The sequence below is a fragment of the Anabrus simplex genome, chromosome 5, assembly GCF_040414725.1.
Source record: "Anabrus simplex isolate iqAnaSimp1 chromosome 5, ASM4041472v1, whole genome shotgun sequence".
Classification (NCBI taxonomy): Eukaryota; Metazoa; Arthropoda; class Insecta; order Orthoptera; family Tettigoniidae; genus Anabrus; species Anabrus simplex.
Window position 1 is genome coordinate 299,440,050 of NC_090269.1, and position 16,618 is coordinate 299,456,667.

The 16,618-nt window shown below is 39.4% G+C and overlaps 1 protein-coding gene across 2 annotated transcripts in view; it reads left to right on the forward strand.

Annotated features, from left to right (window-relative positions):
- loco (locomotion defects) overlaps positions 1-16,618 on the forward strand; it is a 308,467-nt gene that overhangs the window by 179,625 nt on the left and 112,224 nt on the right. The gene's annotated exons all lie outside the window — the stretch shown is intronic.

Below are 16,618 nucleotides of genomic sequence, written 5' to 3' on the forward strand. Positions count from 1 at the left end.
CACAGTCTGATAACTGCATACGGGAGATAAAACTCCACAATGGAATTAATGCCCGCCTAGCAATTCCAAATGGAAATTCTAAGTTCCCATGGAGGGAATTAGATTCTTTTCCACCAATAGAGCATATCAAAAATCAGATAAAAAATTAGATGGATGGCTTTTCCGGCGTTTGCTCTATTAACCAGCGTTTCGTCTTAGGTCTGACACTAGACTCTCCAGAGTGGGATGTGTCAGACCCCACCCACTGACGCTGGGGTGTATGCAGGTGAACTTATCAGAAGCTTATTTATGAAGCACAGTCTGATAACTGCATACGGGAGATAAAACTCCACAATGGAATTAATGCCCGCCTAGCAATTCCAAATGGAAATTCTAAGTTCCCATGGAGGGAATTAGATTCTTTTCCACCAATAGAGCATATCAAAAATCAGATAAAAAATTAGATGGATGGCTTTTCCGGCGTTTGCTCTATTAACCAGCGTTTCGTCTTAGGTCTGACACTAGACTCTCCAGAGTGGGATCTCCCGTATGCAGTTATCAGACTGTGCTTCATAAATAAGCTTCTGATAAGTTCACCTGCATACACCCCAGCGTCAGTGGGTGGGGTCTGACACATCCCACTCTGGAGAGTCTAGTGTCAGACCTAAGACGAAACGCTGGTTAATAGAGCAAACGCCGGAAAAGCCATCCATCTAATTTTTTATCTGATTTTTGATATGCTCTATTGGTGGAAAAGAATCTAATTCCCTCCATGGGAACTTAGAATTTCCATTTGGAATTGCTAGGCGGGCATTAATTCCATTGTGGAGTTTTATCTCCCGTATGCAGTTATCAGACTGTGCTTCATAAATAAGCTTCTGATAAGTTCACCTGCATACACCCCAGCGTCAGTGGGTGGGGTCTGACACATCCCACTCTGGAGAGTCTAGTGTCAGACCTAAGACGAAACGCTGGTTAATAGAGCAAACGCCGGAAAAGCCATCCATCTAATTTTTTATCTGATTTTTGATATGCTCTATTGGTGGAAAAGAATCTAATTCCCTCCATGGGAACTTAGAATTTCCATTAAGAGGCACTTGTCTCTGAAGTGAAGATCACTCAGCTTGAACTGAAAAGTTGTCTCCTCTTTCTGTTGCTCCCTCTTCATATACTAACCTGGCTGTATATTTGTCCTTATGACGTGATTTGACACTTGTTTGTTCCTTTCCAGTACTTGAACGAAACAGTGCATATCATAGCCAGTGAGGCTTTCACAGCTGCAGATAAAAAATTCACAGCAGTAGAAACAGTTTTTGGGTTGTTAAGCCGTGTGTGTGCGCGCACAGCTTTTCATCCAGAGTGTGCCATTCGGGTTCATCAGTTGGACTGTCATGCCTTTCCAAGATGCTGCTTAGATTGGCAGACTGATTATGCAGTCCTGCCTTGTTAGCAAATAAGGATTGCTAATATTTTAAAGGAGAAGTGATTCTCAGTTTTTATTCTCCTATAAATATGTGTAGAACACAGTCCTCTCCACCTCCACCTAGTGTTGCAACATTATGCGATCAAAAGAATGGCAAAAGTGAATTTATATTCTGTTAGGATTTTTCTTTTTTTTCTTTTGCTAGCAGCTTTACGTCACACTGACACAGACAGGTCTGATGGCGACCATGGGGTAGGAAAGGTCTAGGAGTGGGAAGGAAGCGGCCATGGCCTTAATTAAGGTACAGCCCCAGCATTTGCCTGGTGTGAAAATGGGAAACCACAGAAAACCATCTTCAGGGCTGCCGACATTGGGATTCGAACCCACTATCTCCCGGATGCAAACTCACAGCAGCGCGCCCCTAACTGCACGGCCAACTCCCCCGGTAGGTTATGAATGCTGAAATGTTCACATTAGAACCCAGATGTTTATGTGTAGTTTTATGCCTAACCAGGTTTGAATGCAAATCCAGTGATCCTCTTCATTAAAAAAATATATATATCTGTATATATTCGTCATGGTTTATTTTTGTAAATGCATGTCATTTTGTCATTTGACTGCAGCTCTAATTGTGCATTTGCAGCATTAGAATGTAGTCCACAAGAGTTCTTTAATGTGTGAAAAGTTCACGAATGACAGAGTTTTCACATTTAGCCCTCTTGTGCATGCAAATCCCATATGAGGTCCCTAATAAATGCCTTACACAGTGTGCTTTTGACACTTCCCTATAAGAATGCATGCAAAATACAAATGTGCACTTCACTTTAGACCTCATGTGAGATATATTACTATCAGGTATCCAAAAATGTTTGTGCTGCTGGGACGAAAAGTGAAATTCAAAGTCAGGTGGCACAAACCTGTGTGTATGACGTCAGATGTTGACATTCCCGTCAACCGTCAGTCAGTGCAGAATTGTGAGGTGTCAGTCATGTCGAAAGCAATTCTGTAGAAACTACTATCCTGAATTGAACATGTCAGTGTCAAAGGATGTTTTACGGCCGTGTTTCTTTATGAGTTCAAATTGGGCAGCAGTGCTGCAGAGGCTGTTCGAAAGATATGCTCTGCATTTGGAGAGGTATCAGTGAGAGAGTGCACAGTGTGAAAGTGTTTCAGTCGATTTGCATCATGAGGGGAGATCCTCCAGGAGAAGCCTCAATCTGGATGTGCATCCACTATCAACGAAGTTCTGCTGGAGGAGAACATTGGGAATGATCCACATCAAACGTGCAAGGAAGTTGCACAAGGGTTTAGAGTGTATGAGGAAACCATTCAGTTGCATTTGCACAACCTTGGGAAGACTTGGAAGCTCAGTAAATGGGTTCCTCTCATTTTGACCAAGGAAACCAAACTCCAGCAGCTTACCATTTGCTCTTCATTGCTGTCATGTCACAGAAAAGCTCCATTCCTGGATCAAATATTGACTTGTGATGCGAAATGGGTGTTATACAGTAACCACAAAAGGAAACATCATTGGTCGTCCCCTGGTCCTATTGCATTTGCCCCCAAACAAAAGATTTATCAGCAGAAGGTACTGCTCTGTGTTTGCTGTACTAGCACTGGTATTGTGCACTTTGAATTCTTAGAGCGTGGCGATTCATCACAACCAAGATGTACTTGTCCCAGTTGCAAAAGGTTGCAGCTGCACTGTGTTAATAACAGCCAGCACTAGTCAACAGGAAAGGAGTGGTCCTTTAAGACGCTAGACCTCATATGGAAAAAGTGACTTGGGAGGTAATAAGCACGCTTGGTTGGGAAATTTTACCTCATCCTTACTCCTCGACATTACTCCATCCGAAGATCACCTGTTTTTGGCCATAGATTACCATTTGTGTGAGCAACAGTTCCAAAACCGAGATGATGTCATGCAGGCCATAGGACAATATTTTGCTTCTAGGGACAAGAACTTTTACAAATGTGGGATTTATAAGCTTGTATCTCATTGGGAACATTTAATAGGAGCTGTAGGAGATTATTTAGCTGAATAAAATGCATTTGGAAATTCTAAGTTCCCAAGGAGGGAATTAGATATTTTTCCACCAATAGAGCATTACAGAGTCATTACTTCTCACTGAAAAATACAGCACAAACTTTTTTGAATACCTGGCAATTCCACCTTAATACAAGTGATGGATGCAGGAAACATAAGAGGGTTAAATATTCTTAAATACACCACTAATATTATTGCTAGTTTGAACCAACTTTCTTTGGAACAGACCGACCGACCGAAATTTATGTTTAACTAGTCACATTAATTTGTTAAGAAGGAAGCCATCCATACTTTCCAGTGTCAACTCATAGGATATAAACTTTAGGATATCATCTTTTAGAGTTGTTATTTTTAATGTTGATCAATTTTTAAATTGTTTATTCATTTTAAATTGTTTTAAATTTTAAATTGTTTATTCATTTTTAAGATCATATTCCCTTACATATTTGAGCAATTTTTAGATCTTAGATATTTGAGTCCTAGTTCTTGTATTTGATTCTTGTACTGATAGCTTATTCCAATTTCCCGTTTTGCAGTTGAAATTGTAATGATTAGCAGTGATGGAACTATCAATTCTATGAATATCAATACAAGAAGGAGTCTGGATGATGAGCATACTCCAGATGCTAAGTTTTTAGAGCCTAGTTTATTTTTCAGATTTGACACTTAGTTCATCCCAGATTTTAATATTAATTGTGTGTTGGTACATTAGTTTTCATGTCAATTGTGTGTTTTTTCCATTTGTTTAGTTATTAGATGTATTACATTAAGGCTGAAGATGGCCAGCCAAGGCCGAAACTAGTCCCTAGTTTAGTAATGTAATTCAATAATATTGCATAATATAGAATTGAAAAAGGTGGACCATACATCATTAATATAATAATTATTATTATAGTTAACTCACTTAAATTTAAGTTAAAAGCTCTTCAGTCTGTCGAACACACAGGTTAAATATAAATGTTATACTACAACATGCCTGTAAAAAAAAACGCTATCCATTGTTTTATAATGTGCTTTATTTTACAGGTATGGTGTAGTATATTTATATTAAACCTGTGTGTTTGACAGACTGAAGAGCTTTTAAGTTAAATTTAGTCATATTGACATAAAATATTCCATCATGATTCTGAAATTTTGAAAATAAGATGTGTAGTTTTTCTGAACAATGTTTACATTAATACAAGGGTTGGGGTATGAGACATGGCAACTATTTTTTTCTTTTACAAATGTGAGATCCACCAGACAAATGGAAATATACAGATGGAGGTGTGGAGCAAAAGGTGCTGTGAAAAGTGTGAATAATGTCAACAATGTGGGAGACGTTGGAATCCAGTCTCCTCAGCATGCTTGAATTTTCACAGCATTGGCAATGACCTCTCATGTCCCAAACTGTCATGGAATAGTTCTTTCACTTTGGGGATGAGGTCAAAATTGCACAGAAGAGACAGATCGGGTCAGATGATGGGTATTCCAGTACTTCCCATGTTGTTCTGGCCTCGACACAGCCATTCTGCACGAAGCCTCACTCACTACTGCAGTCCCATTGCCCTGTGCGTGGTACCAGTCTTATGTATCGCCATCTCTTGCTGTGTCCATGTACTATGAGTGTCATGTTTTCCAGGACATATGACCATTGTATGGCAGCACCATGCAATTTTGAGGGTGGACAGAAAAAAGTTGCCATGACTTGCTTTAACCCTCATATCACACCTTTAACATTGGGTTTACATACTGTAACTTATTTTCTTACCAAACTTTCTTTACAGATAGACTCACCATATGCAGATAGTGTATATAATAGCTGGGCCAACCAAAATGGGCACATGACTGGTACTTAATAGTTTATATTAAGAAAATTACTGCAAAAAATATTAATTAAGAATGAGGTTAAGAATCCATGTTTAAATCTTTTAGAGTTTTTATTTTTAATGTTGATGCATCATATTTTAAATGTTCCTTAAATTGTTTAATCATTTTTAAGATCATATTACCTTACATACTTGGGCAATTTTTAGATCTTAGGTATTTGAGTCCTAGTTCTTATATTTATTTCTTGTACTGATAGCTTATTCCAATTTCTTTGAAATCATTTAAGAGCAGACTAGGTAAAGAACTGATAGGGAATCTGCCACAATTGCAAAGAAATTGGAAATTTATTGAACATCTCCCTTGGTAAATTATTCCAATATCTAATTCTCTTCCTATAAACAAATATTTGCTCACATTTGTCCTCTTTAACTCCAAATTTATCTTCATATTGTGATCTTTCCACCTTTTAAAAACACCACCCAAACTTATTCGTCTACTAATGTCATTCCACACCATCTCTCCTCTGAGGGGCCGATGACCTTTGATGTTAGGCCCCTTTAAAAACAAGCATCATCATCTCTCCTCTGACAGTTCAGAACATACCCCTTATTCTAAAATAAAAGACTTGAGGATTTTCACCATTTTAATACAATCCTAATAACACTTCGTGATTAAATTACATAATAAAATATATTGGCAGTACATTTTTCGTCTCATGAGTGACATCTTCAGCTGCTTGTTAACACATTGACGACCCGCCCTGGAGATCTCCATTTTCACGCATGAGCATCGCTTTCAGCTTTTTGTGTTATATTCACAATTACAAAGAATGGGCACCATCCACCTAATCAGTACTTTATTATGTCTTATTACTATGCAGTACCAGTTTCGACCTTCACAGAGGTCATCTTCATCTGGTCATGAGATCCAAAGTTAACATATAATTTTAAAACATTACTAAATTTAATGAAGAAAGTAACATAATATGAATGAAAGTATTAAAATATACAATGATATTACGTGTCCTCTGGTTTAAAAAACAAGTGTCGATATTTTATGACATGCATATGTTACTTAAAATTCTGGTGTACTGTTCATGAGTAACAGATAATTTGTTAAAATCTAATTTTTACACGTAAAATGTCTATAGCATTCTTGAGGTACACTTCGGAGTTTAATTCATGTTGGTAAGTTCGTAATCCTTCTTGGAGTCGTTAGCTAACCAGAGCTAACAACTACAAGAAGGATTACAGAGCTAACGACTATTGACAAAACTCTTATACTTCATTTTCTTCTCTGTTCTCGCAGATTACTAGCATGTCCAACAACACAAGTACAAGGAGGGAGCATCTGCACCTATTCAATATCTTATAATGAGATTAGTACCAAGAAAATTAATGACACACCACTATATTTCGATGTATATCATCCAACATTCTCAACTGTTTGAATGCACAGGATAAACAGTTTACATCATTGAACATTCTAGAATGCTTGGTACAAACATATCTGTGAACGTACACAATGCTTTACCAACATTAATATAACTCCAAAGTGTACCGCAAGAATACTGTGAACATTTTATATTATAGAACATTGTATGTTAATGTACTGTGTGTTACTAGTTTTTATCACATCCATATCTTGGAATATTCTAGAATGCTTGGTACAAACATATCCATGAACGTATGCAACAATTTACCAACATGAATTAAACTCCAAAGTGTACCTCAAGAATGCTATAAACATTTTAAGTGTAAAAATTATTTTTTAACTAATTACCTATTACTCACGAACAGTACACCAGAATTTTATGTAACATATGCATGTCATAAAATATCGACACTTATTATGTGTCCTCTGGTTTAAAAAAACATCATTACCGGGCGAGTTGGCTGTGCGCGTAGAGACGCGCAGCTGTGAGCTTGCATCCGGGAGATAGTAGGTTCGAATCCCACTATCGGCAGCCCTGAAGATGGTTTTCCGTGGTTTCCTATTTTCACACCAGGCAAATGCTGGGGCTGTACCTTAATTAAGGCCACGGCCGCTTCCTTCCAACTCCTAGCCCTTTCCTATCCCATCGTCGCTATAAGACCTATCTGTGTCGGTGCGACGTAAAGCCCCTAGCAAAAAAAAAAAAAAAAACATCATTGTATATTTTAACCCAGGAACGCCGAAGTTTTCTAGTTTCGATTTTTAAATTTTTATTTATTATTCCCAGTATTCACATACTAGAGAATATTTGAAAGTCATTTTTCTAAATCTAGGATGATTGGTTTCTCAATGAAGGCCTGGTACCGTACGGTACCGCATGGTGCTTGACATACCTTTTGGGTGAAACATAAAAATTGTTACCTCATTAAAATACCATGACATTTAATACTTAATATTGTTACAAAATATCGCTTACAAATTACTTAGCAATAAACAAAAGAACAAACGGTGTTTATAGGTTCATTTATGACATCCCTTTGGGAATTCCGAAAAATAACATTAGCTGAGCTGTGACATATCCTTAGGAAATTTGAATGATACTACTATAGACTTCAGTTTTAGTCACCTATTGCCTTTCTTCACTAGTTTGGAGTAGCAGAAATTAGTTTACACAGACGTCCACACTACACTTGACGCATTCTGTGCGGCCGCGGGATTCGCATCCAGCGGCGGCGCAGCACTGGCATTACTTTGTTTGAGCATTATAGTGATGTAGGGCATTGCATCACAAAGTGTCAGATACTCTAAAAAGAAAAGAAGTGTGGACAGTATTTCTCTTCAGAATACCACCCAGATATGTATGTAGTGTTAAATATTTTGCACCTTCCTAATTATGATGGTGGCATTTGCACATAGCCACTTAAGAAGTAAAATGATGAATATTTTTATTTCTTCGGGGTTACTTTACGATCTTCTTCATTGTTAAAAAGCGCATACTTGATGGCTTCAGAGCACAAGGGATTCACAATTTCATCGTCAAAATAAAAGTCAAAATTATTTCGGTTATCATATTTCGAAAAGTGGAGAAATTTCGCTCTAGGGAAGTCGATTGTAGTGGAAACTAGGTTATCCGCCGTCCAGATAGTTGGTGGACGAGATGACGATTTCTCTCTCTTCGCGGGCCATATATCATTATCGGACATGGATTCTCTACTCCTGTGCGGAATTTGCTGTTTCAGCATTAATTCAGCTGATACTCGGAGTTCACCTCCCATAAGGTTATCTGCGAGACCCCTTAATTTTCTTCAGCGGGATCTTCATCAGATAATACAAAACATTCAGGTGGTTGAATGTATATGACTTCAGCATCAGTATCCTCTTCTTCAGTAACATGTAGCACCTCCTCAAGCGTCTAGCCACTCGAATGAAGTTCACGTATCATTGGACGTGATACATCGCGCTTTCCGCGTGTGTTATGACGTGAATTTTTTAATAAAACTACAATTGTACAATTGAATGACACATATACATCATTATTTGCAACTACAGTATGAATTGTTTCTTTATGATCGTCCCTAGAAGCAAGGAAGAGAAAAGAAATGGAGAGGTACGGTAAGCGCCGTATGGTACCATACGGTACCAACAGAATATTTAGTATCATAACAGCTAACACAGAAATGCTGACCAATTTATTGTTATTTCAAATCATGGACTGATATTTCTAGATAATAAACCACGGGATATAAAATTGTATTGTCAATATTTAAAAACGAAATAAAGCCACTTACCACTGACGGGCAGTCATTTTTATTCCTCTCAACACGATCTCAAATCCCAAGCAATAGTTGCCGCAAACAAACACTCAAATAAAATCTTCTGTTGATTTCAGGCATTGTATGGAGTCTCACCTTGACATTCTAAAGCGGAGTTGCCAGATTTGTGTCGCGAGTAATGATCAGTACGAGAAAATCTGAAGTAAGGCGCACTAGTACTATACTGTACCGCACGGCGCTGCCGGGTTAATATTTTTACTCATATCATGTGACTCTCTTCATTAGATTTAATAATGTTTTTAAATTATATGTTAAGTTAACTTTGGATCTTATGACCAGCTGAAGATGACCTCTGTGAAGGTCGAAACTGGTACTGCATAGTAATAAGACATAATAAAGTATTGATTATGTGGACAGTGCCCATTCATTGTAATAGTGAATACAAGTATCAATATGGACATGAAACTGATAGTTTATAATGTTGTGTTATATGTTGGCTATAATTTTAACTACTTTGAATCATGTCATTGAGTAGAGGGACCATAGATTGTAGTGTTGATGTATCTTTTTTAATTGTACGGTCCGAACCCACTATCTCCTGAATACTGGATACTGGCCGCACTTAAGCGGCTGCAGCTATCGAGCTCGGTGTAATTTCTTTCTTGGAGGGTGGAACTGTACGGTTTACATGGGGTAGCAGCCTCCGTTCGGGGTCCGTCATCAATGTGTTAATAGCTTAGATTAAAATGGACATAGATAACATAGAATAGTCAAAACATCTAAGATTCCTAAAACCTAACATGCATGCACTGAGTACACTAGAATCAGATTGGTGCTTCAGAGTCTTGAAGACAGAAAAACACACCATTCATTTCTTCATGTTCTGTTTAAAAAATATATACACGTAAAAAAAAAAAAAATTGTCCTTAAAGCAGAACTTTCCTTATAAAATGGTTATTTATATGAACCCATTATTCATAATACTCTTGCAAACAATACAAACATTCTGATGGAAATGGCAATTGGTCTTAAAGGGAGAAGGGGGGGGGGGGGGGGCTTGTCAAAGTCGATGGAAAACCTGCATTAAATAATTGCAGGTGTCATAACTGCTATGAAATGTATGAAAAACAATATTTGAAGCGGTTTGTTATTTGTTATGGCTGACGTTCCTCAAGTGGCGTGGCCGGCCATGGTGGCCGCTGTTGCTCGTTGCCGCAATGAATGAAAATAAGCAAAATAATATAACAGATTTTCAGCCTTCAGCAACCTTGCAGCATAACTTTTCTAAAATAGAACAAGATCTATCTATCCTTCATACAAGAAATAAAAGATTTCTTTTGAATGTTCGTGAAAATATTTATATATAGATCATAGATCTATCCTATTGGAAATCTGATCAAGTTGACTGAAAATGCCAATATTCTAATAGATGAAAAAACAACACCAATAATAATAATAATAATAATAATAATGATAATAATAATAATAATAATAATAATAATAATAATAATAATAATAATAATAATAATAATAATAATAATAAAAAGATGCGCCTTAAAGAACTCTGTCTATCTAACCAAACGTGTAACTGCTACTACATGAAGTTGGAACTTTAATCAGAAGCTGTCACTAGTGAAGTATTAAGTAATTGTGTTATTGTGAAGTTGCCTAAACTGACTGGATTTATTTGCTTTGTATTTGTTTACTTCAAGAAGTTTAAACTTTCCTCCATAGATGTCATTTCAGAAAAACAGGTACAAGGTGGAAGAACTTATAATTTAAAGAAGTTTTGTATTTCTAGATTTTCATAACTGAATCTATTTTCATTTATTTTTGGGTTGACAACACTTTTCATTCCGCCAGTTTTGAATCTGGCCAGTCATTAATTTTTGTAATTCATTTTCAACCAATCCCGCATTTCTTGTTCATTTTGAATTAGCCAATAAAAATTGAGAGGGTGTGCCTGGATTAGTCCAGAATTCTCTCGAACCTTCCCTGAGGGTGTATAAGTTGCGGCTTTTCAAGTTTCCTTGTCTCATTGATCGTCGTCTTTCTGAGTGTGTGTGTGTTAAGGCAGGAGGCCACATAAATTCTATCTTTCTTGCTGTCTCCGCATACTTATCTGAGGGGAAGGTCCGAATTTCTAACTATGTAACCAACATTTTCTAAAATGTAAAATTCCGTTTGGCTAATGTAAAATTTCATAAAGTCTTTAACTGTAAATCGGGGATAGAGAGTGCGTTACCCTCTCGAGTTCCCCTTCAACCTGGTTTGAGGTGACTATGACTTTGTAAATGTTTTTCTTCTTTTCTGTAATGCCTTAAAGTAACCTTCATTTGAGTCGCCTCAGTAGCTTGGGATTAGCCCATGTATATCTGGCCCGAGAGCCCTGTTAGGAGTTTATTCTTCATTATCTAGGAGTGCAAGTATATGCCTCCATTCATTTTGTGTTCGGGCCAGTAATCTAACCTGTTCTTTATCCATGAAGGCCCAGTAGGTTGGGTAATAGATACCCCTGTGTAAAAGTAAATTCTATTGTAAATCGTGCCTAGGGAGACCAGAGTGTGTAAGATTTTTGAGGTAATGTTGCCTTAAGCGGGCTGTTAGAAATTTGTTAATGTTGGAGAGCATGTAAGCTCTTTTCTAAGTTTTCTGTAATTGTGAGGGGTGTCTCTGGAATGCTAGAGATTGTAACTTTTGGAGCAAGTGCTCTTGAATTGGGAGATTTCTGCCCTTGCCTAAATTATACCTCATTTATAAAATTGTAAATTATGTAAACTTGAGCTGGTAGCTCAGAACTTATAACTCTGGGACTTGTAGCCCAAAGCTGTTAAATTCCCTATTCTTGGGTTCTCTATTTTTAATCCCCAAATTTGTCATTGTTATTCCACTAAGTGAAAATTTGTTAAGTTTGTTGTTGTTTTGAAGAAATACAACCTTCAGTTCAAGTTTTAAATTATTTTTGACATTGTAGACAGACCCATTCACCCCAGCACCTTCTTTCACCTCTCTGCGATCCACCAAAACATGTTAATAATAATAATAATAATAATAATAATAATAATAATAATAATAATACTGGGCTAGTTGGCCGTGCGGTTAGGATCGCGCAGCTGTGAGCTTGGATCTGGGAGATAGTGGGTTCGAACCCCACTGTCGGCAGCCCTGTAGATGGTTTTTAAAAATGTGGTTTCCCATTTTCACACCAGGCAAATGCTGGGGCTGTACCTTAATTAAGGCCACGGCTGATTCCTTCCCGCTCCTAGGCCTTTCCTATCCCATCGTCGCCATAACACCTATCTGTTAATTGTTAATTGTTATTATAGTATATATATTCCCCTCCTCATCTCACGCCAGACACATTCCTACCTACTCTACAAGTACATTCCTCACTTCCCCTCCGACCTCTCCCTCTCCACCACACTTGTAGCACACGCAGCAACAATCAGTCAGTGTCAGCGAGGAAGTAAGTGTTCAAATTTATTTACTCTCAAATTCCTTTTCTTCTTCTCTTCCTCCTCCTCCTTCTTCTTCTTCTTCTGATAAAAGAAATTCATTAGGCCTCTCTATTTACAGGTTAATTACATTTAACATCATACATTCCCAGTCCAGCCTTATTTTTCGACTTCAAGAAATGTATTATTCAATAACTGTTGACATGGTGTCAGCCTTAGGCTTAATTCAGTTTCATTACATAACATAGAGCATGTTATATAAACTCTACTTATTTTACTAAATGTTTGTCATCATCATAATCTTTATTTTCCTATTATCCAGCTGTAGCCGGGTAGGGGCAAATATGGTTCCTCTCCACTTTCTTCGGTCTTTCCACCACTCCTCTTCCAACACTGTGTCCATTTCTATCACTTTTTTTTTTTTGCATTCTTTCATCACTCATTTGCTTTATATGACCAAACTATCTTAGTTGGCTCTTCTCTGTTCTATCATTCATTTTTTCTACTCCAATTTCACCCCAGATTTTCTCATTCCTTATTTTGTCTCTAATACTCTTCTGTATCTTACTCGCCAAGAACTTCATTTCGGCTGCCTGTATTTGACTCTCATTCTTCTTTGTCACTGTCCAAGTTTCTGCTCTGTAAGTTGTTATGGATATGTAATACATCTTGTACATAATTTCCTTTGCTTCCATTGGCACATCTTTGTCCCATAACATGATTCTTACACTATGATAGAAACAGCTTCCAGCTTGAATTCTCTTACTAATTTCAGCATCTAGTCGAGCATTCTCCATTAATTCACTCCCCAGGTATTTGAACACCTCCACTACTTCCAGGGGCTTGTCTGCAAGTCTAATCTGACCTTTCCTTTCTTTCTCCTCTCTAGTCATAACATGAGTTTTACTCTTTTCTACACTTACACTGACTGACAGAGCAAATGCAACACCAAGAAGGAGTGGTTCGAAAGGGATGAAAGTTGGGGAAAAAACAGAGACGGCATGGACGAATAATTGATGTTTATTTCAAACCGATATGCAGGTTACACAATGTGCACGGCATCGACTCAGTAGGATGTAGGACCACCGCGAGCGGCGATGCACGCAGAAACACGTCGAGGTACAGAGTCAATAAGAGTGCAGATGGTGTCCTGAGGGATGGTTCTCCATTCTCTGTCAACCATTTGCCACAGTTGGTCGTCCGTACGAGGCTGGGGCAGAGTTTGCAAACGGCGTCCAATGAGATCCCACACGTGTTCAATTGGTGAGAGATCCGGAGAGTACGCTGGCCACGGGAGCATCTGTACACCTCGTAGAGCCTGTTGGGAGATGCGAGCAGTGTGTGGGCGGGCATTATCCTGCTGAAACAGAGCATTGGGCAGCCCCTGAAGGTACGGGAGTGCCACCGGCCGCAGCACATGCTGCACGTAGCGGTGGGCATTTAACGCGCCTTGAATACGCACTAGAGGTGACGTGGAATCATACGCAGTAGCGCCCCAAACCATGATGCCGCGTTGTCTAGCGGTAGGGCGCTCCACAGTTACTGCCGGATTTGACCTTTCTCCACGCCGACGCCACACTCGTCTGCGGTGACTATCACTGACAGAACAGAAGCGTGACTCATCGGAGAACACGACGTTCCGCCATTCCCTCATCCAAGTCGCTCTAGCCCGGCACCATGCCAGGCGTGCACGTCTATGCTGTGGAGTCAATGGTAGTCTTCTGAGCGGACGCCGGGAGTGCAGGCCTCCTTCAACCAATCGACGGGAAATTGTTCTGGTCGATATTGGAACAGCCAGGGTGTCTTGCACATGCTGAAGAATGGCGGTTGACGTGGCATGCGGGGCTGCCACCGCTTGGCGGCGGATGCGCCGATCCTCGCACGTGCCACATGTCCCTGCGCCAACCATCTTCGCCACAGGCGCTGCACCGTGGACACATCCCTAAGGGTATCGGCTGCGATTTGACGAAGCGACCAACCTGCCCTTCTCAGCCCGATCACCATACCCCTCGTAAAGTCGTCTGTCTGCTGGAAATGCCTCCGTTGACGGCGGCCTGGCATTCTTAGCTATACACGTGTCCTGTGGCACACGACAACACGTTCTACAATGACTGTCGGCTGAGAAATCACGGTACGAAGTGGGCCATTCGCCAACGCCGCGTCCCATTTATCGATCGCTACGTGCGCAGCACAGCGGCGCATTTCACATCATGAGCATACCTCAGTGACGTCAGTCTACCCTGCAATTGGCATAAAGTTCTGACCACTCCTTCTTGGTGTTGCATTTGCTCTGTCAGTCAGTGTATTTTCAAACCACATTCTTTGATCTTCCCATTCACCACATCCAACTGTTTTTGAACCTTCATGTCGTCTTCTCCCCAAATCACAATATCATCTGCAAATCACAACATGTTAATTTCTCTTCCTCCATATGTTGCTTTTGCTATTCTCGTGATGTCATCCATTACTATTGTAAACAGGATTGGCGATAAAACACTTCCCTCCGGGCGAGTTGGCCGTGCGCGTAGTGGCGCACGGCTGTGAGCTTGCATCCGGGAGATAGTAGGTTCGAATCCCACTATCGGCAGCCCTGAAAATGATTTTCCGTGGTTTCCTATTTTCACACCAGGCAAATGCTGGGGCTGAACCTTAATTAAGGCCACGGCTGCTTCCTTCCAACTCCTAGGATTTTCCTATCCCATCGTCGCCATAAGACCTATCTGTGTCGGTGCGACGTAAAGCCCCTAGCAAAAAAAAAAAAAAAAAAACCTCCCTGTCTCAGCCTACTAGTGATTTTGAATCAGCTTGTCCTACCAACTTGTGCTTGCATGCAACTACAACATTCCGTGTACATTGCCATGATCATTTTTATTAATCCGTGTCCAATTCATTTTTGCACCAGACTGTCCCAAACTTTAGTCCTGGGGATACTGTCATATGCCTTTTCAATGTCAATGAATGTCATCACCATATCATTGTCCGGCTCCATGGCTAAATTGTTAACGTGCTGGCCTTTGGTCACAGGGGTCCCAGGTTCGATTCCCGGCAAGGTCGGGAATTTTTAACCATCATTGGTTAATTTCGCTGGCACGGGGGCTGGGTGTATATAGTGTCATCATCATCATTTCATCCTCATCACGACGCGCAGGTTGCCTACAGGCGACAAATTGAAAAACTTGCATCTGGCGAGCCGAACATGTCCTCGGATACTGCCGGCACTAAAAGCCGTACGCCATTTCATTTTTTTACCATATCATTCCCATACTCCCATTGCTTTTCCATTAGTTGCCTCATAATGAAAATGGGCTCTATTGTTGACCTTCCACTTCTGAAACCAAATTGATTTTCCTGTATCTGCTTTTCAACTCTCAACCTTATCCTACTTTCCAGTATCCTTTCCATTATCCTAGCAACATTGGATATCAGAGTAATTCCCCTGTAGTTCTTCACTACTTTCTTATTGCCTTTCTTGATAATTGGGATGATTATTCCTTTTTGCCAATCCTCAGCGACCTCCTTATTCTTCCAGACAATCCTGAGAACCCGATATGTCTACTGCAGGCCTACAGCTCCAGCTGCCTTTATCATCTCCACTGAAATTTCATCTTTTCCAGCAGTTTTTGCATTCTTCATCTTTCTTAGCACCATTTCAATTTCATTCATTGTAATTTCTTTATCCATTTCTTCATCAACTAATTGCCTTTCCTGGTGGTGCGTTGAATGACTGTCATTTGTTCCCATGTTCAGCAACTTCTGAAAATACTCTCTCCATCTATTTCTTCTTTCTTTTGGTTTTGTTAATATTATGCTACCGTCATCCTTCACATATCTGGTGTTTACTTGATCTCTCTTTTGTTTCTTAAGATACCATGCAATCATTTCTTGCTGCCCTGCATATCTTCTCTCAGTTTCTGCATGAATAAGGCCCAGCTTTTCCTCTTTTCTTCCTTCACTACTTTCTTGGCCAAATCCTGTGCCTCCACATATTTTCTTCTACTTTCTTCAGTCTTAGATGTATTCCAAGCTTTCCATGCCATTTTCTTTTCCTTCACTTTAATCTTTACCCTATCATTCCACCAATGTGTCTCTTTCACATTTCCTGATGTTCTACCACATACCTTTTCTGCACATCCAACCAGTGCTTCCTTAAATCTTTTCCATTCATCTTCAATTTTTCCGATCTCTTCTTGTATGGTTT